Source organism: Nematolebias whitei, chromosome 22 (assembly GCF_014905685.2).
Source record: "Nematolebias whitei isolate Nwh7 chromosome 22, NemWhi1, whole genome shotgun sequence".
NCBI lineage: Eukaryota > Metazoa > Chordata > Actinopteri > Cyprinodontiformes > Rivulidae > Nematolebias > Nematolebias whitei.
Window position 1 is genome coordinate 8685754 of NC_056519.1, and position 22184 is coordinate 8707937.

Consider the following 22184-nt stretch of genomic DNA (forward strand, 5'->3'; position numbering starts at 1 on the left):
CCTGTAATGGGTTTATCTTGTGTATGATTCAAGCCCGCTGCCTTCATGTACCACAAACGTGTCCCAGTTTACACAGTGGACTTTTGTTTGAAAGGCTTTTGTTTAAAAAAAAAAAAAAAAAAAGACTAACACTAATAACGCATCCTTTAGGTTCTGTGGTGTACGGAAGCCAAGAGGTGCCATGCTTAAAAGCATCTTCATGACATCCACAGGTAACAAGTTGTGCATTTTATTATTTTTTGATGTTCATGTTCGGTTAATTAGAAACTCTATATTGTTTCTAAAGTGTGAACGATTGCCACGTTCATCCCTAAGTGATTCTGATGGGTTGGTGACCCGGTCACGCCGTAACCCTCTCCATCTTGCCAAAGGACACCTGGAGTTCCCCCTGAACAAGCACGCACAGGTAAAGACACCAGATGAACTCCACAAGTAGTTTTGGTGCAGTCTCCGTTCCTCGACTGTATTGTAAATAAAAATAACGAGGGTTCAGCCATGTACGGAAGCTGAAAAGAGCCATACCTAAAACGTTGTTTACATTCATTGTATTATTTGTCTCATTTTGTGATAAAACCTGTTCTGCTGTGATGATTATCTGATTGTGCCATCACAAAAGCTTCTTTTCTAGTAGTTCATCAAAGTTCATGCTCAATAATCCAGGTAAAGGAATCCAACAATGTTCAGTCAGGTCATCTGCACAGTTCCTTTTTTTTTTGTTGTTGTTGAGACGTTTTGCCCTCCATCCGAAGGACTTTATCAGTCAGAAACCCTCTTATCACCAGCAAACTGATTGGTCCACTGTAGCAATGTACTGCTTGGTGGGTAAACAGTTTGCATGCGACTTATCAGATTGATGAAGCCCTTCGGATGGAGAGCGAAACGTCTCTTAACAAAAAAAAGGAACTGTCCAGATGACCTGACTGGACATTTTTGGATGTTTAGGTTTTTTTTTGTTTGTTTGTTTGTTTTTTTTTAACCTAAAACTTTTTCTCATGCCTAGAAATTCATTTAAAATGAAAAGAAATAAAAACAGGCAGCACGGTGGCACAGTTGGTAGAGCTGCCGCCTCTCAGCGAGCAGGTTGTTTGTCTCGTTTGTCTCTATATGACCCTGTGATGGACTTGCGACCTGTCCAGGGTGTACCCCGCCTCTCGAACAATGATGGCTGGACATGGACGCCAGTGACCCCTCTGGCCCAAAAAGGAAGAAGCGGGTAAAGACGATGGAAGGATGGATGCCAAAAAACAAAACGAGGACAACTTTGCCTGCCGTTATGAAATTTACACGATTTTCTCAAGATAGTGATTTGCAAGTTCTGGTGTCTTGTGATACCCACGCTATGTTTAGCTTCTCTAGAGAAGTACAACATTTGTTTTCTTAAGACACAAATTAATTTTTCTTGCGATGATGATCTGAGTGCAGCAGGATGCTCGCCATCAACCCAATTTCATCGTTCTGTATCATTGATGGCACTTTAGGATGAAGACGAAGCAGATGGTCACTTGAACCTGGTTCTGCTAAAGGTTTCTTCCTCTTGAGGGAGTTTTTCCTTTCCACTGTCGCCTTCTTGCTTGCTCAACATGAGAGTCTGCGATGAAGTTAAACTCGAAGCAGTCTACTCCTCAAATAAATAGTTAACTTTTTATGTATATGAATGTTTCTGTTCAGAGCCCTGAGATGATTATGTGACTTGGCACTATAGAAATAAACTGAACTGAATTGAATTGAATTGAAGTACAACAGCCATGTCTATGATTTATAACTTGGTTTTGCTGGGATTTCAAGATCTGTTATTGTGAAAATAATTAGGTTGATATAATTAAATGTACCAATCTTTTTTGTTTAAAGATGGAAGTTCCACAGTTATTACTAAATGACTTGTGTTATCATAACATGATGATGATAATGGGATAATTTCACACACACACACAAGCATTTTTAAACATGTCAACATTTCCTTACATCCCGTAACTTTGAAAAACAAACTAAAGACCAATTATTCTACATAAGATAAAACTATTTGATTCTTTCATAACAGCTCGTGATTTTGAAGAAAATCGCATCGAAAATAAAGATTTCAGGCACAGCGTTTTGTTGGGCTTCGTATATTCATGTAGAGGAAACAAAGACGTGGAATTGCATCAGACACGTTTCATTTTACATCGGTTCCTCTTTGGCACTTAAAGGATAAAGAAACAAGCTTTTCATCGGTTCGATTGATGGACGCTGACGGGCAGCGTGGCTAAATCAACTCCAGCAGACCTACCACACCTTGTCGGTCATGGAGTGACCGCACACACACACTGACACACTCATTGAGATTCAAACTGAATCTACCATGACCAATGGGTTCCCCATTAGCTCGTCTGTATGCCGAGAGCTTTCTACACGTTCCAAAGGATGCTCCGCCAAGAGACACTGTGGGAGCCTTCGAATCACGTCCGCTGGTCATTTAATCGTAACACTGATGCTTGTTCTTGTGTTATATGATGTCCCATGAGAGGGTCGGAAAACAATAGCGATTTTTAGAAAGGTGCACTTGTCTTTCTCTTCACCCCCAAAGACTCTTATCAGGCATCAACTATGGCAGGCTCCTGTTATCTCCTCAACAATGGCGTTCCAGAGCATTAGCTAGCTCGCAAGGCACTTGTCTTCCATGCTATTTATGCACTTGGAAGTGTTTGTGAATTCAAGTGAGGGAGTGCATACGGAGCGCAACAAGGGCCGCTGTGTACTACACAACATCAGAGGGAGCTCCGACATTAAAGTGGAAGAGCGCCTGCTATAGACCCTTCTTTCAAAGGCCATGAAATAATAATGGGCTGTGGTTAGAGAGGTATCCGTGAGTCACACTGGCTGCTTTTCATAAAGTGGAGTTATTTACAGTGCGATGAATAAAAGAAAGGGTAGCTGGTGGTGCAAGCCTTTTCCACATGAATGATGAGGAAGGAAAAAGTCCCTCTAATATAGAGTGGCAGTGCAGTCTACTGCTCGACAGGCTGGCAACGCTCTGAAGGAGAATCATTTCTAAATGACAAACGGATAACTGTTCTTTAGACCTAAACAGTTTTTGGGATGTGTATTTATTTATATTTCATATGAGTGTTAGATGGTGAAGCAATCTTGTAGATGTACTTTTCAGTTTATTAAAAGTTACCATGTAAACATGCCGGTGGTTCCACCATATTGTTTGTTAAATTAGTACAAATACCACCAAGTGATTATCAGATGTGAGGCCATAATATGAAAAGGAAGTGTTTTTGTGTACTGTGACTTGCTTATGGTTTATTATCTGGGTGTCCAAATACTTCTTTTAAAAAGTCTTCAGTTGATCCAATATGCTGCTGCCACAGTCTTAACTAGTGTTAGTAGGAGAGATCATATCTCTCCAGTTTTAGCTTCTCTACATTGGCTCCCTGTCAAATTTAGAATCAAATTCAAAATCTTATTCCTAACTTACAAACCGGATTCCAAAAAAGTTGGGACAAATTGTGAATAAAAACTGATTGCAATGATGTGGAGATGGCAAATGTCAATATTTTATTCGTAATATAACATAGATGACAGATCAAAAGTTTAATCTGAGTAAATGTAACATTTTAAAGGAAAAATATGTTGATTCAAAATTTCACAGTGTCAACAAATCCCCAAAAAGTTGGGACAAGTAGCAATAAGTGGCTGGAAAAAGGAAATTGAGCATATAACAAACAGCTGGAAGACCAATTAACATTAATTAGGTCAATTGACAACATGATTGTGTATAAAAAGAGCTTCTCAGAGTGTCAGTGTCTCTCAGAAGCGAAGATGGTAAGAGAATCACCAATTCCACCATTGTTGTGCAGAAAGATAGTGCAGCAATACCAGAATGGTGTTACCCAGCGTAAAATCAATCAACCTTTATTTAATATATATATATATATATAAATAGCAAAGACTTTTAAGTTATCATCATCAACCGTGCATAACAATATCAAAAGATTCAGAGAATCTGGAACAATTGCTGTGCGTAAGAGTCATGGCTGTAAAACTCTACTGGATGCTCGTGATCTCCGGACCCTTAAATGTCACTGCACCTCAAACAGGAATGCCACTGTCAAGGAAATAACAGAATGGGCTCAGGAATACTTCCAGAAAGCATTGTCAGTGAACACAATCCACCGTGCCATCTGCCGTTGCCAGCTGAAACTCTACAGTGCAAAGAGGAAGCCATTTCTAAGCAAGCTCCACAAGCTCAGACGTTTGCACTGGGCCAGGGGTCATTTAAAATGGAAGACTGTTCTGTGGTCAGATGAGTCACAATTTGAAGTTCTTTAGGGAACACTGGGACGCCATGTCATCCGGACCAGAGAGGAAAAGGATAGCCCAAGTTTTTATCAACGCTCCGTTCAGAAGCCTGCATCACTGATGGTATGGGGTTGCATGAGCGCTTGTGGCATGGGCAGCTTGCATGTCTGGAAAGGCACCATTAATGCAGAGAACTATGTTCAGGTTCTAGAACAACATATGCTCCCATCTAGACGTCATCTCTTTCAGGGAAGACCCTGCATTTTTCCACACGATAATGCCAGACCACATTCTGCAGCAATCACAACATCATGGCTACGTAGGAGAAGGATTCGGGTATTGAAATGGCCAGCCTGCAGTCCAGATCTTTCACCTATAGAGAACATTTGGCGCATTATAAAGAGGAAGGTGAGACAAAGAAGGCCCAAGACGATTGAACAGTTAGAGGCCTGTATTAGACATGAATGGGAGAGCATTCCTATTTCTAAACTTGAGAAACTGGTCTCCTCTGTCCCCAGACGTCTGTTGAGTGTTGTAAGAAGAAGGGGGGATGCCACACAGTGGTAAAAATGGACTTGTCCCAACTTTTTTGGAATTTGTTGACGCCATGAAATTTGGAAACAACAGATTTTCCCTTAAAATGATACATTCTCTCAGTTTAAACTTTTGATCTGTGATTTGTGTTCTATTCTGAATAAAATATTAGATGTTGGCACTTCCACGTCATTGCATTCAGTTTTTATTCACAATTTGTTTAGTGTCCCAACTTTTTTGGAATCCGGTTTGTACAAAGCCCTCAACAACCTAGCACCATCTTATATCACAGATGTTATTGTTCCATATTTTCCAAACAGAGCACTTCACTCTCAGACTGCGGGTTTACTCGCGGTTCCTAGAATTTTCAAAAGCAGAATGGGAGGAAGATCTTTCAGTTATCAGGCTCCTCTTTTGTGGAACCAACTTCCAGTTTCTGTCTGTGAGACTGACACATTGTCCAGTTTAAGACTGGGCTTAAGACTTTCCTTTTTGATAAATCCTATAGCAAGGGTTGGCTTGTTATGCTGCCATAGGCTTAGATTACTGGAGGACAAATTGACCTTGGTTCTTAAAATGAGTTGTTACAATTGAATAGTTTTCATTCGATATTTCTATTTAAACATGATTCTTGACCTGCCATTGTGTATCTATTCCTCTCAAACCCAGCCAGTCGAAGCAGATGGCTGCTTGTCCTGAGCCTGGTTCTACTAAAGGTTTCTTCATCGTGAGGGAGTTTTTCCTTTCCACTGTCACAGTCTTGTTTGCTCAAGATGAGAGTTCTGCGATTGAGTTAAACTCAAAGCAGTCTGCTCCTCATAAATAATGTGTTAACTTACTTTTTATATATATGAATGTTTCTGTTCAGTGCCCTGAGATGACTCTCGTTGTGACTTGGCGCTATAGTAATAAACTGAATGGAATAGAATTACCAAACGAGTGGTACTGTCATGGTCTCTCTTTGTTTCACCTACTGTTTATATAGTTTTTTCAGCACAGAATCAGCCCAGCATCCTTTGGTCACGACCAAGTTACTCAGTTACACAAGTTGCTTTACTCTTATGTGTTGTCAGACTCAAGGTAGCTGTCACAGCTAATCCGCCTTAAACACAAAAATGCCTATAATTTAGATACTGTTGTTGTTGCTGATGGGAAGTTTGAACAAGTTGTAAAACCCTTCAAGTTCTAAACCAATAGTCTAACTCTCAGAAGGAATGAATGGAAGAGTGGCAATACATAGATCTGAGCACATCTCGGCACAATGGCACTTGGCCTACATCCTGCACGTCTAAATTAGTCTCTGCATCTGAGCATCGTTCGTTTTATCTCCAACACAGAGCAATTAGGTCAGTTTATGAGCCATGGCCTTGTGGGACTGAGTGGTAAATATCTCTAGTTTCAGCTTATTGATTAAGAGAGCAGACTCGGTCTCGGTCACTTTCTTTCCTCTCCTAAAGCCCTCCTGACCCGACGATGCGTGTCGGCTGCCTCGAACACCCTCGCCCCCGGCTGCAAAATTGCCTGCTAAATAGTCTGAGGCGATGGCAGCGCTAATTGAGATCATCATTATTATAATGGTGAGTCCTGAAAAGCCGCGTCTTAAATAATTCGCATTGCTCTCAAGTTGATATTGGACGCAGTGCAAAAATAATTGCATGGCTCCGAGGCATGACGATTGGTTCAGTGTTGGGATGGAGGGGTGGGGGGGTGGGGGGGGTGTGTGACTGGCTGGCCCAGTCAGAATCAGGAACTGTGCTTTGTGTTTGATTCTGTCATGGATGCGACAATTGTGTTACATGTTTAGTCTGTTTGAGCTCAGTTTATTAGACACCTCTGTTACAGAGGTCTCGGTCAAACTCCGTTTTACAGATATTGATCTAAAATGCGGTGTGGTAGTAGCTGAGGATCCCCTAGCAGACTTGCTTAAACTCTTATCACGCAAGGCAGCGGGTGATGGGCTTGAATTTGAATTGTTTCTATCTGAATTTACCACGTTTCGGACCGCCCATTGGTACACGGGGGTAAACAACAACAACCAGATTATTCCAGTCCTCTTCGAGACGGCACACTTTGCCTTCATGTTGTTTTCCTTTTAATTTCACACATTTAACCTCGTCCTGTTAACTGTTTTCTTCCTCCCAGTCTTGGTTTTGATAAATAAACACTTTGCGGCGCAGAAGGTGGAGAGGTTCTGTTGTGGGGGGGGTGATTGGAGCTATCATCATTAACCCATTGTAATCACATCTGGTCTTAATCACCAGTTCATAATGGAATTTATAATGGAGCCATTTCAATTATCTACCACCACTGGAAGAGAAAAGGCCCCGAATTAAATTAGAAAAACTGCATCCGAGGGTTTGTGTCTACGTTTGAACGTTGTTGTGCGGCGCGTCTTTATCGCAACGATGTGTGTGTTCCTTTGTCTAATCTGTTAGCAAAATATCTTGTGAATCGCTGAAGACACTTTAAGGAAACTTGCAAAAAGCAGCCATTGGACTGACAGCTCCATTCAAGATGGCCACCACAGCAAAGCGATCTTAGCAACACAAAAATGGCTAGAACTTAGCTGAAGCTTGGTGTGGTAGTAGCCGAGCATTGTTCTTAACACATACTTTAGCTTTGGCTTTAACTATTGGAGTCAACATTGCTTGTCTGTTAGCAAAATATCTTATGAACCACTGGGTGGATTTCTATTAAATGTTTGAAATATAATCATTCAGTGAACATCTACAACTTATTAAGTTTTGGAGTCAACTTACGTCAATATGGCTGCCACAGCTAACCCATCTTAGCATATACATTAATGGCAGAAGTTGAGCTAAAATTTGACCTGGTAGCTGACCGTGATTCACAACATATGATGACGGGCTAACAGATGGTGCGAGATTGCGTTAGCTTTTTATTTTATTTTATTTTTTAAGGTTTGATCAAAACATCCATAACTCTGTCATTAATCAACAAAAAGTGGTCTTAGTTTAAAGATGGCGGGTGATATGCATTCCTTCAAGGAATGCAAGGTTTTTAATTTGTTTGTGGTATTTCTGAGAAAAGAGCTGAGCTTTAATGGAGGTAATAAAAAGATGCCAAGAGCAAAAACTTTGGGAGTTGATCCGGAGGTTTGGGATGTGGTAAAGAGAAAAACCCAACGTTGGCGAGGAACGGTGGGTTAAATCACTTACTGAAGATTTTTAATGACATTTCAGTGTTCCTCGTATAATTACTCTTCATCTGAGATGGGCCGTAATGCTGTTGGACAGTCGCGGTTCAGGCTCGCTAGCTCGCTTCATTAGCGTGTCATTCCTATTTCACATCAGACGCTTTAATTGTAATGCAGAATATGCACAGCTCTCCACAGCAGCCTAATCAAAAAGGATCCACTTGTATTATTAATATCAGAAATCAGCCCGCTTGCTTTTTTATACATAAATAAAAGAATACAGACGCATAAATCAGCTGTCATTTATTAGCTTGGCCCTGGCAGATCCACTAGACATGCAAGTAGACCAAACTGCACCCCACCTCTGTTCGTTCCTGCATCGCTCATCAAGATTTAAAAAGAAGAAAAGGACCGAGAGGAGAGAAAGATGCATTAAATATGCATGCTAATTCGGATGTGAGGTCATCAGAATGCAAGCAGGTGACACGTGGTGCCGAGAGGAAAAGATGTGGACAGCTGGCAACAGGAAGAGGATGGAGAGGTTAACGGTGGGGGGGAAGAGGGGTGGAGGAAAAGAAAAGATGGTGCGATCAAGGTTAAAGATGTTCGGGTGAAGACTTGGAGCGGATAGGTCGTTCTGAATAAAACGGGAAAATTAGATGCAAAACAGGACAGAAATGATCAGTTGTTGCATTTAAAGCAATAGTTTCAATCTTTAGGGGGGGGGGGGGTTCTGTAGGAAGGTTATGAACATTATCTTACCTGTTGCAGGTAATTATTTGAATGACCTTATTTTGAAGAAACAAGTGGTCAGATTTATTAAAATATCTCATAAAATTGTTTATTTGTGGAAAAAAATAGCAATGCTAACTGTGTTAACTTTTCTGTGGCATTTTCAATTACAAAATATTATTATTGGTGGGGGGTTTGGTATGCATTCTTTAATGGGCAATAATTCATATATACATATATATATATATATATATATATATATACACACACACACACACTCACACACATTCATTATTTTTACCTGTTTCTTCCTGTGTGAGAGGCGGGGGGTACGCCCTGGACAGGTCTCCAATCCATCATCACAGGGACACACAGAGACAACGAGACAAACAACCATTCACTTTCTCACCTAGGGACAATTTAGAGTTACCAATCAGCCTAACATGCATGTTTTTGGTCTGTGGGTGGAAACCGGAGCACCCGGAGAAAACCCACGCATGCACGGAGAGCACATGAAAACTCCACCCAGAAAGGCCCCCCAAACCATGATTTGAGCCATGGCATCCTGCTTGCTGAGAGGAGGCAGCTCTATTAACTGCACCACCATGCTGCCCTTATCTGTCTGTCTGTCTGTCTGGATGGATGGATGGATGGATGGATGGATGGATAGATAGATAGCACTTATATGAAATGCTATGGTGGCACGATGGCACAGTCGGTAGAGCTGTTGCCTCTCAGTGAGCAGGTCGCTGGATCAAATCCCGGCTGGGGACATCTCTGGGTGGAGTTTGCATGTTCTCTCTGTGCATAAGTGGGTTTTCTCCGGGTACTCCGGTTTCCACCCACAGACCAAAAACATGCATGTTAGACAGATTGGTAACTCTAAATTGTCCCTAGGTGTGAGTGAGAGAGAGAATGGTTGTTTGTCTCTTTTAGGGGTGTACAAATAAATCGGGGCCGATAAATCAAAGAATCAGGTAAAAAGATAATTTATTGATGGATGGTGGAAATACTATGAAATATCAGAGAATGGTTGTTTTAAAATGGCACAAATTCACTTTGGTCGAGCCTTTTAAAGTTGTTCAACGAGCCTTCTTCTACAGGTAAGATATTAATTGTTCACACTCTTTCTACAAAGCCCTGCTTCCGAAAGATTTGAACCATCTTTTTAACAACGCTCACTAACAGTGCACTTACAATCAGTGAGACGTCTGAAAAGTTCAGAGAGAACTGGTGATCTACCTACACGGTGCTTCATGTATCTGACAGGAGAAATGTACTTCCTGTCACGCTGCCATGTTGTCACTCGCGACATCAGGCAGCGTCACATAAAGCTAACGCGTCCTGACATGTCATGAATGGGGTCAAACGATGCAAATGAAAGCCCAAAAATATAAAATAAATGTTCATAAACAAGTTTGTTGGTGCAGTTTGAGAAGCTGCAGTCTGTTTCCTTAAAAATAAATTTGGATCAAATTTGAGCGCTGATTTTTGCTCGTTTATAGTCTGAGACAAACAGAAGCACTCGCCTCAAGAAAGCACTGTCACGTTGAATTATGGGAGACAAGGAAACTTCTGACGGCTGCAGGTGGATGAGACAGACATAAATTGTTAATTAGACATTAATAGGAAGACAGACATTAATTAGGTATTAATGTGGAGACTCCTTCAGTCTTCCCTCCTCCAGTCACATCCTTCCTCTGAGCTTCTAACTATAGCTTGCTCGTTCTTGTGCCCCCACCACCAACCACCCATTGGATGTTCTCCACACGTCTGCGAGACGCAGATAAAGGTGCAAGTATTGTTAAAACTGCTCATTGAGGTTTAACTCTTTAAAAGTCTGGCTAGTTTAGTTTAAAACCAACCATTAAATAAAGCTGGAATAGTTGCTTTTCAGTGTTGATTATCACCCATGGGAGCAACTATGTGATTGTCTCTGCATGTGCTCGTTTGTCTGTCTGTTAGCAAAATATCTTCTGGACAACTTGATGGATTTCTTAAAACTCTCAGAAAAATATTCACTGGATGTGTAGCTACAACTGGTTAACTTTGAGAGTCAACCCACTTCAATATGTTTGTTGCAGCTAATAAACTTAGCAAACACAGAAATGACTACAACACAGTTCATTTTACAGATTCGGTAGTCTCGCTACTTCGCGGTTTGACTTTTGCAGACTCGCTCTTTTGCGGTTTTTCAAAGTAAGATTGTACACGACACACGATTGTCTACTTTAATATTACTCACGTGATTGGGACAGTGCAGGATACAGTAAAAAGTTCACACACACAAAAAAAAAAAAACTTCAGACAGGCGTCACCATTTTGTAGTTTTCTCTCAATAAGCTTATACTGTATCACCCGTCAAAATGACTACATTACCCAGAAACCCCAACAGTGCTTCCATACGTTGCTTTCTGCTAAAATGGAGGAAAGTTTTGATCCAATCCGAAAAAGTTCGGTCCGTATTCATAGTGACTTTGGTGCTCAGTGGATGCAGAGAGCTGTACGGAACCGACCGGGAATTGGACCAGAACTACTTCCAACCTCATCGGTCAATCTGAGTGCCGCTTGCCGGCCCATGAGGCCTCTCGAGCGCGGAGGCGTTGCTTGGAGGTCCGGTGTTTTCTCCGGCGCTCACTGGACTTTTTTCATCCGGATTTGTGCTCGATTGGTATATTTATTTATTTCAGGGGACATTTCATTAATTAATGGTGTATTTAATCATTTAATTGTATATTAAACTATTTATTTTTTTATTTAATAATTAAACAATACATTTAATTATTGTGTATTTATTTATTTAATTTTGTCACATTCCATCCTACATAGCTCGGGACCATTGTGTGGTTTTGTGCTGGCTATCCGAAGGTCCGGCTCTCTCTAAAAGCATCTTGGTGCTCAAGGGCAGCAGAGAGCCGACCAGAACCGGACTTCCAGCTGGTTAGTACCCATATAAAATTTTGCAGTACTGTGCAGTACATATACATATGCTGTTAAAAATTACATAGTTTGAGTTTAGAACAATGCAAGAGTGTGGGAAGGGTTTATAAAGTTATATATATATATATATATATATATATATATATATATATATATATATATATATATATATATATATATAAAGAGTAAAATAAATATAGCATTCCTACTTTGCAGTTGTTCACTTATTGCAAGGGGTCCTGAACGTAACTCCTGCAATAGATGAGGGACCACTGTATTGTGCTGAAGTTTGTTGTGGGGTAGCTGAGAGTCACCCACAGCACATGCGCTGAGTGCTATCTAACTGGGACAAACGTTGTTTAAACATTTAGCACTGAAGGTGGTGAGTAATAAGCTTTCGTCCAAAGAATGCTAGGTCTTTAATTTCACTGCACATTCTAACCCCGCCGCCGCTCGACTTTTCTTCCTGACTCACTGTTTACAAGGGTTGCTCAGGCAGGGGGGAGGACGTTTCTTGCTGTGTGGGGCATCATGCAAACAGGCCATTAAAGTAGTCGCACATGAAGTCAGTGTCAACACGCGAGCAGGGAATTTGGCGCCGCTTCGAGAGGTGCGTGTGTGTGTAAACTGCACCTTGGGCGGCTGATGAAAAAGGCTTTATAAATGCAGTCGCGAGGAAAGAGGGAGGTAAGAACGGTACTGTAAGCAGAAAGTAAATTACTTTCCAGTGTGCTGGATGTGTTCTAACCCTGGGAGGAGAGAGGCAGGAAAATGGTAGGGGGGGGGGGGGGGGGGGGGGCAGTGCTTAAGTGCAGGTCAGCTCCATTACCTGAGTCCAGCATGTCTCTCTCATATCCCCAACATACATATATAACCCCAGCTTGATGACATTCTCTCCCAATCTTGCTCGTTTCCATTGCAAACCTCTTTGATCTGTGATTTGCATTTCGACGCCCAGGGGGTAAAAATTATTTGGATGAGATTTTTTTTTTTTCCTCTCTCTCTCTCTCTCGTTCTCTATCTCATTGCCTTCTTTTTGCATCTTCCCACTAACCCATTCACCGTACCTGGGGCTTGTAAACTCATCCCTCCTTCCCGTCGTTCCTCTCTGACTCCCTCCATCCCCAGCTCCCTTCGTCCCTCTTTCCCCGCTGCTCAGGATCTCCTTTTAATATCAGCTATGCCCCAGAACGAAACAAACAAATTAGCTTGTGGGGGTGAAGTGCCAGCTCTGAACAAGGTATTCTTACAATGAGAGCAGAGCTACAAACAAGTGGGAGATGGGATGGGGTACCATATGTCTTTTTGGTGCTTGTTTCCATCCAAGGGCGTATCCACAAGAGCCCGTTGTACAGATGGCATACAGTGCAGTGAGACCCAACACAGAAAGTGAGACACCAACTCTATTAAAAACACATTTATAGAACATTATTAATAACTATGTGCTGTGGTGAAACTTGGCTACACAACAAAAACCTCATCAGAGGGGTAGTAATAAGTTTTCTTTAAGTTAATAGAAGCTCTTTTACCGTCAGTCCACACATAGGAATCAGTCCCAGGAAGACCGGTGATTCCGCCTTGCCCATCTTGAAAGAAGGTCTGAAGATCACATGCCATTTTTTGGTGATTGACTGTAAATATGAAGAGCTGGGATGTAAGGTCAAAGTTCATCAACCACTCGCACCAACAGAGGTAGTCACAGGGCTGAACTGAAGTGTGTTGTGTGTGTGGAGTGGTTTTTGAAGCGGGGGGCACGCTGTTCATGTTGATGCGCCAACTTTTTGTGCATGTTGGCACACAATGTTGACCCGAGCCACTTCCTTTTGGTTTGATGAAAATACAGTAGTCCCTCGCTACTTCGCGGTTTGTTTTTCGCGGACTCGCGGTTTTTCAAAGTAAGATTGGGCATGACACACAATTGGCTGAATGATGGATGAGCCGCACAATCGACATGAAATTTGTATTTAAAATGAATTATTTTAAATTATTTAGCACCTGCTGCACGTTTGCATGTTTTTCTCCGCTCTGCAGTGGAGAAGTGGGCGTGGCCGAGAGCACTGGCAGATGGCAGCGTGCAGCCGGAGGCAGAGAGCTGAGATCATGACATGCTGTGCTCTTTTAGAGTTTAGAAACGTTGTTTAGAATATTGCAAAAGTGTGGGAAGGGTTTAAAACACCTTTATATACATATAATAAAATAAACTACTACATACTACTTGTACTACTATTCCTACTTTGCGGTTTTTCACTTACTGTGGGTCTTCAGGGTACCCCCTGCGATAAATGAGGGACTACTGTAGTTGTGGATTTGTGTTGATAAGACTCAGCCACGTGAAAGGAACTATTCTTTAACTGTGAGGAAGGTTTAAATAAAATCCAGTACAATTGAAAGTCTTTTAATTCTATTCACTTTCAATTCAGTTTATTTATATCGCGCCAAATCACAACAAAGTTGTCTCAGGGCACTTTACAGGAACATTCACATAAAAGCCACTAGTAAAGTTCTCTATCTAAGGAATCCAGCAGACAAGTTGAATCTTGGCTTCGTTGCAGTCTCCCATCCTGAGCAAGCACAGTGGCAACAGTGGAAAGGAAAAACTCCCTTTTTAAAAGGAAGAAACCTCCAGCAGAACCAGGCTCAGGACAAGCGGCCATCTGCTTTGACCGGCTGGTTTGAGAGGTCAGGAAGGAGAGACAGACGAACACAGAATGGTAGTTCCAGGTATAGGTCCAGGTGTATCTGAAAGACAAAAAAAAAACATGTTAAGGATAAAAAAAAATAATTACAAAGACAGTAGCAGAGTGAAAGTGTGGTCAGTTTGTCCTCCAGCAGTCTAAGCCTATAGCAGCATAACTAAAGGACAGCTCAGGAAACAGTTTTATAGTGTCATGACTTGAATCTCTCCTGTTTGTTGTTGTTTTGAGTAATGCTAGTCCGGTTTTCATTTGTTACATGGTGACTTTGTTGTTATTCAGCTGAGTTATGTCCACTGTTTTGTTCTTCTAATTGTCTCAACTACTGGAGGTTCTCTGTTGCTTCTGATCTCTTAAACCCCCTCAGCGACCACCTGATTTTATTTTCTAATCAAACCACCTGTTGTCACACTTTGGTCTAGTTCCTGAACTTCTGTTAGTTGTTATGACACATAACACTTAGAACTAGTAAAGGAACTTTTGCCTTTTTTTGTCTGGGGACTGGCTCATTTGGCTCAGCTCACCGATTAGAGATGGCTCTGTTGGCTCAAACATAGCACACTATGGTTGATAAATTGCACGAATAAAGGCAGAAGCACAGGAAAAACAGTTGTTGTAATAGTGTTGGTTTATTCTTCAAACAATGGACAGAGCTAGAAACTGATGACGAGGCTGACATTTTCTCTGTCTTTGTCCAGTCTTTGTGGTGAGTGAAGCTAACTGGCTACTCTGCAATGTAACCGTCTTCTTGGCAAGTTTGTGAATCAAATGAAGGCGTCATTTCTTAAAAGTTTACCCTCTTTTCTTAATAATTAATAGCCTAAAATCAGCTTGTTTCCAAAAGATAAAGTAGTGTCCGCAACATTTGGTGCCCTTTTTATTTGCCTTTAAAATGCAACGATCAAAGAAACTTTTAAGGTTAAGCGCAACATTTCTAGACTCATGACTTCACGTTTACTTTAAATAAGTTTGGAAGAAGCCAAACTCGGGGTTGATCTGTGGCTTTGCTCAATGAAGGCAGCCACATATGAACATAAAAAACAAATGTGCATGAACAAAACAGCCATTTTAGCCTAAAAGTGTCATGATCCTGCTGAAAACGTCATCAGGCTCAAACAAAAACCTGCAGGAAAACTTTTCCAAGCAAGCCACACTATCTCCCTCCGAACTAGACGTAACGCCACAACAAGCCTGCTGCCATCTTGCTGCCTTTTTGATGTTGGAAACAATTTATATTTTTAATCGTATCAAAGAAAAGGTATGTGGTCATCAAACAGGGGAGGTGTTTGCTCTCAGCCGAGGGGCCCTCTCAGCCAGACGCGCTGCATTTCTTATTCCATTTTATCTTTTTTTTTTCCTAAACTAATGTCAGTAACAGCTACCGGTAATAAAATGCTTGTTAGAGTTTGTGCCGTTGCCTCGCAGCGTCAGCTTTGATACATTGTCAGGCTATTTTGCCAGTGTTTCCTGATTACCTCGCCGCCAACCGCATGTTTATTGATTGGGAGTTAATAAAGCGGAGGGCCGCCGCTTATTTCGTATTTGCAGAAGGTGAGGCTTCCTTTGATGTGGAGGAGATGCATTGTCAGGAGACATAAATGCGCGGGTTGTAATGTCAGCTTTGCTCCTAGGCTCCTGTTTTGCATTGTGCATGCAGCGCTGTGCGTGGAAGTTCTTATTGTGGTTGTTGGAAATAAAATTATCCATCCATCCATCCATCCATCCATCCATCCATCCATCCTCTTTACTCGCTTCTTCAACTAGAGAAAGTGCATTTCCTGTGAAAATGCAACGTGAATGTTTATTGCTGACGAACTTGCTGAGAAACAACGGACATTAGCTAAAAAAAAAACTGAAGTGGAAGAACAAGCTTAAATTAGCAGAAGCAGAAAGATCACATATTTGCTGAATTATGTATAAATAAGCAAGAATGAGCATAAAAATTAGGAAATTAGCTATAAAAGCTCAAATGATCAAAAAAATGGCTGAAAAGTAGCTGAAAGGCAGAAGTAAGCTTAAACTATCAGAAGGAAGCCGAAAGAGCTGAAATGAGACAAAAAAAGTGGAATTAGCTGAAAAGGTTAATTAGCAAAATAAACACTAAATAGTAGCAAAAACAGCTGAAAATAGCATTACTAAGCTGCACATTACAAACTGAAATTAGTAGAAAGAAGTTTAAGATGAAAGTAGGAAAAATTACCACAAAAAACTTTAATTTACTGAAAACAGTCGAAATTAACCAAAAAAAATGCCAACAAGGTAGCTGAAAACATTAAAAAAAAAAAAAGCTTAAATTAGCAGAAGAAAGCAGAAAGAACACGTTTGCCCAATTAGGCTGAAAGGAGCAGAAATGAGCACAAAAATGTGGAAATTATCTGAAAAAGATAACATTAGCAAAAAAAACAGCTTAAAAGTAGCTAAAAAGGCAGAAAGACGCTTAAATTACCTGAAGGAAGTGGAGAGAGCACATTTTTTGTTGAACTGGGCTGAAAAAAGTTGAAATGATTGCAAAAATGTGTAAATTAGCTGAGAAGCTAAAATTAGCATGTACAGCTAGTCGCTGAAATAACTGAAACTTGCAGAAATGAGCTGAAATGAGCAGGAAGAAGTTAGAAGTACAAAACTGTTCTAGTTATCGCAGAAAGAATCTGAAAGGAGCACAAAACTGCTAGAAAAACAGCTGAAATTAGCTGAAAGTAGCTGAAAAATGTTTAAATTTGCATAAGGAATCTGAAAGGAATCTGGGGGAGTGGTGACACAGAGGTTAGAGAAGGTGGGCCTGTGATCGGAAGCTCGCCGGTTCAAGCCCCGGTACCGACATCAAAAATGTGGGTGGGGTAGGTGAAGCACCCACCCCCACCGTCATTCGTCCCACTCTGGACCCTTGAGCAAGGCCCTTAACCCCCACCATCTGCTCCCCCGGGTGTCCTAGATAGCAGCTCTCTGCTCCACAGTGTCCGGCGTAAAAAATAACGACCAAGTCTTCGTGCGACTTAGTTCGCTGTGACGACCCCTAAAATGGGGAGCAGCCGAAAGAAGAAGAAGAAAAAAAAGGAATCTGAAAGAAGCCGAACCAGAACAAAATGTGAAAGGAGCAGTAAAAGGTTATAAACAGATCTAAAGGTTTGAATGATGTAAAATGAGCTCAGTTTTCTATGAGAAAAAAATTGCAAAAAGACTAAATATTTCAAAAAGCTTAACAAAAGTCATAGCAGGATTGTCCCGAAAGAGCTGAACATTTTTGATATGATTGAAAACTGCAGGACGAGAACGGCTCCGAAAAACGTACGTAAGAAAACTGGATCACAATAGTGTGAATGCTTCATAAACATTCACACAAAAAGAAATATTGAGGTGTTGGGGAAAAAAACAAATGGGGCCAATTACTAACATAAGCTGCAGGCAGTAGGTGACTGTCTGTAATGCTGACGGTTACGTCCACAGTATATCTTTGCATCTGGCTGTCTTGATGTGTTAGTGCCTTTATGGCTTTATGGTCACAGTGAGCCTGTCATCTCTGAATCTGTTTGTGCCTGCTTCCATATCACTTCTTCCATACAGTCCATCCCCATGACAGTCAGAATGGTGATTCAGTCCCTTACCAGCTGATCGTCTTTTGTCTCTGTCCTCTCCAGCTTCTCCCTCTGCTGTTTATTTCATTCCTTCCCCAGACGCTTACCGCCTTGGATGATTTTCTGCCTCCTCCTTTGGGTGTCTTGTATCCCCCTCCCTTTCCGTCCCACCAAGGTGCACCGAGCCGCCGGTCATGTCAAATCAGAATAACATCTTTAAAAATTCAGTCAACGTTAGCCCCCCTACAAACAGCCGGGGCCTCCTTGTTGTCTATTCATGTATTCAGGTGTACACTGTATCATGGAGGACATGCATTCTGAGCGCGAGGGACATGCTAGTTCCATCAAAATTTGATGTATTCATTCATAGTCGCCTTTAAACTCTGTTTGTTTGCAGATAAGCGGCGTGTTTACCAGGGGATGGGTGAAGCGGGCAGGCACATGCAGATCGGTTTCCTACCAGACAGGTAGTGGCCCCCCACACCTGCTGGCCGTGTAACCCCTGCAGGGTCCCCCCAGTGGAACGTAAGCTGCAGAATACGACAAGGTGGTTCCATCTTTCTGCTGTCCATCATTTTGTGTTTATCTTGATGTGAAGAGGTATTTATGAGGGTGCCGCTAACGTGTCCATCATATGTATTCTGTCCAAGAATTCCTCCAGTTTCCACCCTGGGTTTGTTGCTGCAGGTACATCGTTGTTTAGTGTCACATTCTTGGGGTCAAACCAAACTGTTATGGCCTCGGGCTTGCTCCGAGGCTTGTGTACCATTGTGTTTGCTGATTACTTTCACATTCTAACCCATTTTTTTTGGCGTTTTTCCTATAATCCTCCTAATAAAAATACCCAAAGGTGTATTAACAGGATTTGAACAGGACGCTCAATCTGAAAATAAATTGTAAATAGAAGGAGTTCAACTTAGATTCACTGGTATTCCTTCCCAATCTCTCAAAGTATTCCAAATTTTTGTCATGTCAACATGCACCATAAACAGAAATACTTGTGTTTACGACACTGTGTTTGTGTCAATTAAAGCCAATAAATTATGCAGACATTTATCTCGGGTGCCTGGGGAATTTTTAATCAAGCCTCTTATTTGCTTTAAATTAGCACAGTCAAGTGTGTGTTTGTGTAAAATCCCTGATATCATTAAAGATTTATCAGTAGAAAGTCTGTTTGGGTTGATTTTGCTGGTAATTGGCAAGAAGACGTGCTGTGGCTTCACACTCAGCAGCAACAAGTGCTCGTGTGTCAGATGCACCGAAACGTTGGCTTCATCTGAAGCAGGTTGTGGTGTTTTTTTTGTTGTTTTTCTGAACGCACACCAACAAGCTCCTTAATAACGTTTGACTGAGCCAGCATTTTTATTCCAAATACATTTCCTTTTTATTTTGGTTGCTCTTCTTCACATTCTGTACTGCTTTTTTTTTACATCAGATTTTATGAGTTTTAAATTCTGCATTGTCATCTGATGGTGCAACTGGACGTCTGAAAAGAATGTCCTCTCCTTGTTGATGACTTCCTGTTTTATTTTGAAACCGTTTTTTCTATGTGGTTCATTGCTTCAACCTCACTGTGCTTCCTAGCTTGGAACAATGAGCTCTCTGACTGCTGTCCCTTATGTTTTTGCTCCTTTTGTGAATAATAACTTATTCTTTACCCATTTCTTTCTCATTATTGTCTTTGAGTGTGCATTTTGGTCCCAGTTTTACAACAGTACACTCAGTCGTAAACCCATACAGAGATTTCTTTGGACTCTGCTTAACTGAACCAATGGGTTAAGCTAAGTTTAGGTTAAAGAGACATAACGTCTTGTATTAATATTCCAGATTTGGACTTCTCATCTGTATTATAAACCAAAGATAAGAAACTTTTGTAAACAACATATACTGTATTTTTCGGCCTATAACTCAGTTTTTTTGCATAATTTGCATGCCCTGTGACTTATACGCCAAAGCGACGTATTTATGGATATTTTCCATATTTATAAACAATTTTTGGCTGAGATATGACCCTTTTTACGCATTCTGACTGAAAATATTGAACACTACCATTTTCAGCCTCTAGATGGCAGTCGAGAAGTATGGCATGCCGTTGTTTCATGTAATAGGTAAAAGTGGCTATTAATGACACAATCAGCTTGCCATAGCCTGCCGCTGTCGTCTGCGTGGAGCAAACGTTAAATCAGCTTCATTTCGCTGCACCGCCCCGGTAAAATGCATCTTTTGACCATTGAAGTGCATTTATTAAATAAAAGTACAACTGAGACGCACCTTTACTATAAAGTTGAGCTAACAAATAATTGTTTTTAGGTGCTTATCTTGTTAAATTTTGAAGAAATGAACAGCGAGTCTCTCTGTGCGTTCATGTTTCTGCGTATCGGGTTTTTGAAAATGTAGCTGATTTCACCGTCAAAGTGCATTTATTAAGGAAAAGTTCAACTGAGACACACGTTTGTTATCATTTCGAGCAAACAAATAATTGTTTTTAAGTGTTAATCTTGTTAAATTCTTGTTAAAGTCCTCCCGTGCACGCTCCCACGGCTGCCATTTGGCAGCCAATCGATTTTTGGCACAACACTGACCCACATTTCCGGGTTGCCAACATTGACGTATAAGAAACGTGACATATCAGTGGTGACGCATAATAGATGTGACATATATGGCGAATCGATGTCTTTATGAATTTTTCCATTTTATTAGACTTATTTGGACTAATGCGATTTATAGGCAGAAATAGGCGTTTACGGCAGAAAATACGGTAGGTCCCAGCGTTTAAATACACATGAAAATCAAATTTTGGATGATAAAATGACTCCACGTCAAAGTAATGCTTTGTCTGCTATACGGTGTCCATTTTGGAGAACGCAGCGATCTTCAGTTATTTTCTTTGAGGTTAAATGTCTTCTTCATTATGTGATTCTTTTCCACAGACCCAATGACCAAAGGTAGGCAATAAATACCTTCATTGGTATTGCAACGTTAGCAAAATATGCATGTTTTAGTTCTTGAAGCTGCCACCATCTTTTCAGGAACACAGAAAAAAGCTTGAAGCATTTGTGCCAAAAAACCTTTTGGTTTACTCTACCTGTTTTGTATTCTTCTTTAAAATGATCATTTTCAGAGATACTAAACAAATCCACCAACTGTCAGTAATTGTTAAATATTGAGAAATACCTACAGGAAACTGAAATAAATTAGTTTCTTGTTTTGACACATTTAGTTTGAATTAATCAATTCTGTATTTTGCTTGTCTCAAATGACCAAAGAAACATAAGGATAGTCCCATTGAGATTTATTTGGCTTGTTATGATTGGCTAAAAGTAAAAGCATCTTTAGCACTTAGCAAACTAAAGATAAATCACCCATAGCAGCATAATTGAATTAGCATTTAAGAAATAATAGTACGGTAAACCAGATGGCGACCATATGGTTCTATAGCGTCTCTGAGAGGTTAAACTCAAGTCAAAGAGCAAATCCATGATCCTTGCACAACCCCTGTGAGCTCAGGTTCTTCAAACAGAGTCAGTTTTGTGAGCTCACACTTTTTCCTCTCGTTTCGTCTCATGAAAGTTGTGTGTCCCTCAGCAAGGAGCAGAAAGAGGTGACGGCAAAGCCATTTCTATTGTCCCGCTTGCTTCTGACTCGCTGTACTTTCGGGGGCCTCGTTTTAAGCATTTTGAAGCCATATAACAGCTGACGTGTTTTGTGAATATTTTCAAACGGCTCCCCTTTTGTAATGGAAATGGACGCGTCCGTCAACAAGCAGAAAAGCAGATGCGTGCTGAGCCGGATAGCCTGAAACTTTGTGGCACGGCTGAGCTTTGACTGCTGTGAAGCATTGTCATGTTAACTGCTTGTGAAATTGGTTTAAATCATATTTATCTGATATATTCTAATTTGTAAATGTAAATAATGACTCCTCTTCATACACCAAAGTTAGTCATGGAGTTCCTCAGGGTTCAGTGCTTGGACCACTACACTTTACCTTGTATATGCTTCCATTAAATAGTGTTAACTTTCAAAAAAATATATGAATGTTTCTGTTCAGTGCCTTGAGATGATCTCTGTTGTTACTTGGCACTATTTAAATAATCTGAATTTATTTTAATTGAATTGATGGTGGGTGCTGATGGTGGTAAACTGTGTGTGTGGGGCGGGTGGGGGTTGTTTTAGGGTTTCATTGACTGGGCTCGGTCGCACGCACATGCATCTTCTGGGTTCTCGTGTTTGTGCTTCAGTGCTCTCCTTCACAACTCAACCCCCCCCCCCCCC

At 40.9% G+C, this 22184-nt stretch overlaps 1 long non-coding RNA gene across 1 annotated transcript; it reads left to right on the top strand.

Annotated features, from left to right (window-relative positions):
- Window positions 1-25: 25 nt before the first annotated feature.
- Window positions 26-18357, top strand: LOC119428156. Its single transcript, XR_005187696.1, has 3 exons — window positions 26-212; window positions 287-406; window positions 18310-18357. It is a non-coding gene; the product is annotated as an uncharacterized LOC119428156 (long non-coding RNA).
- Window positions 18358-22184: the final 3827 nt, after the last annotated feature.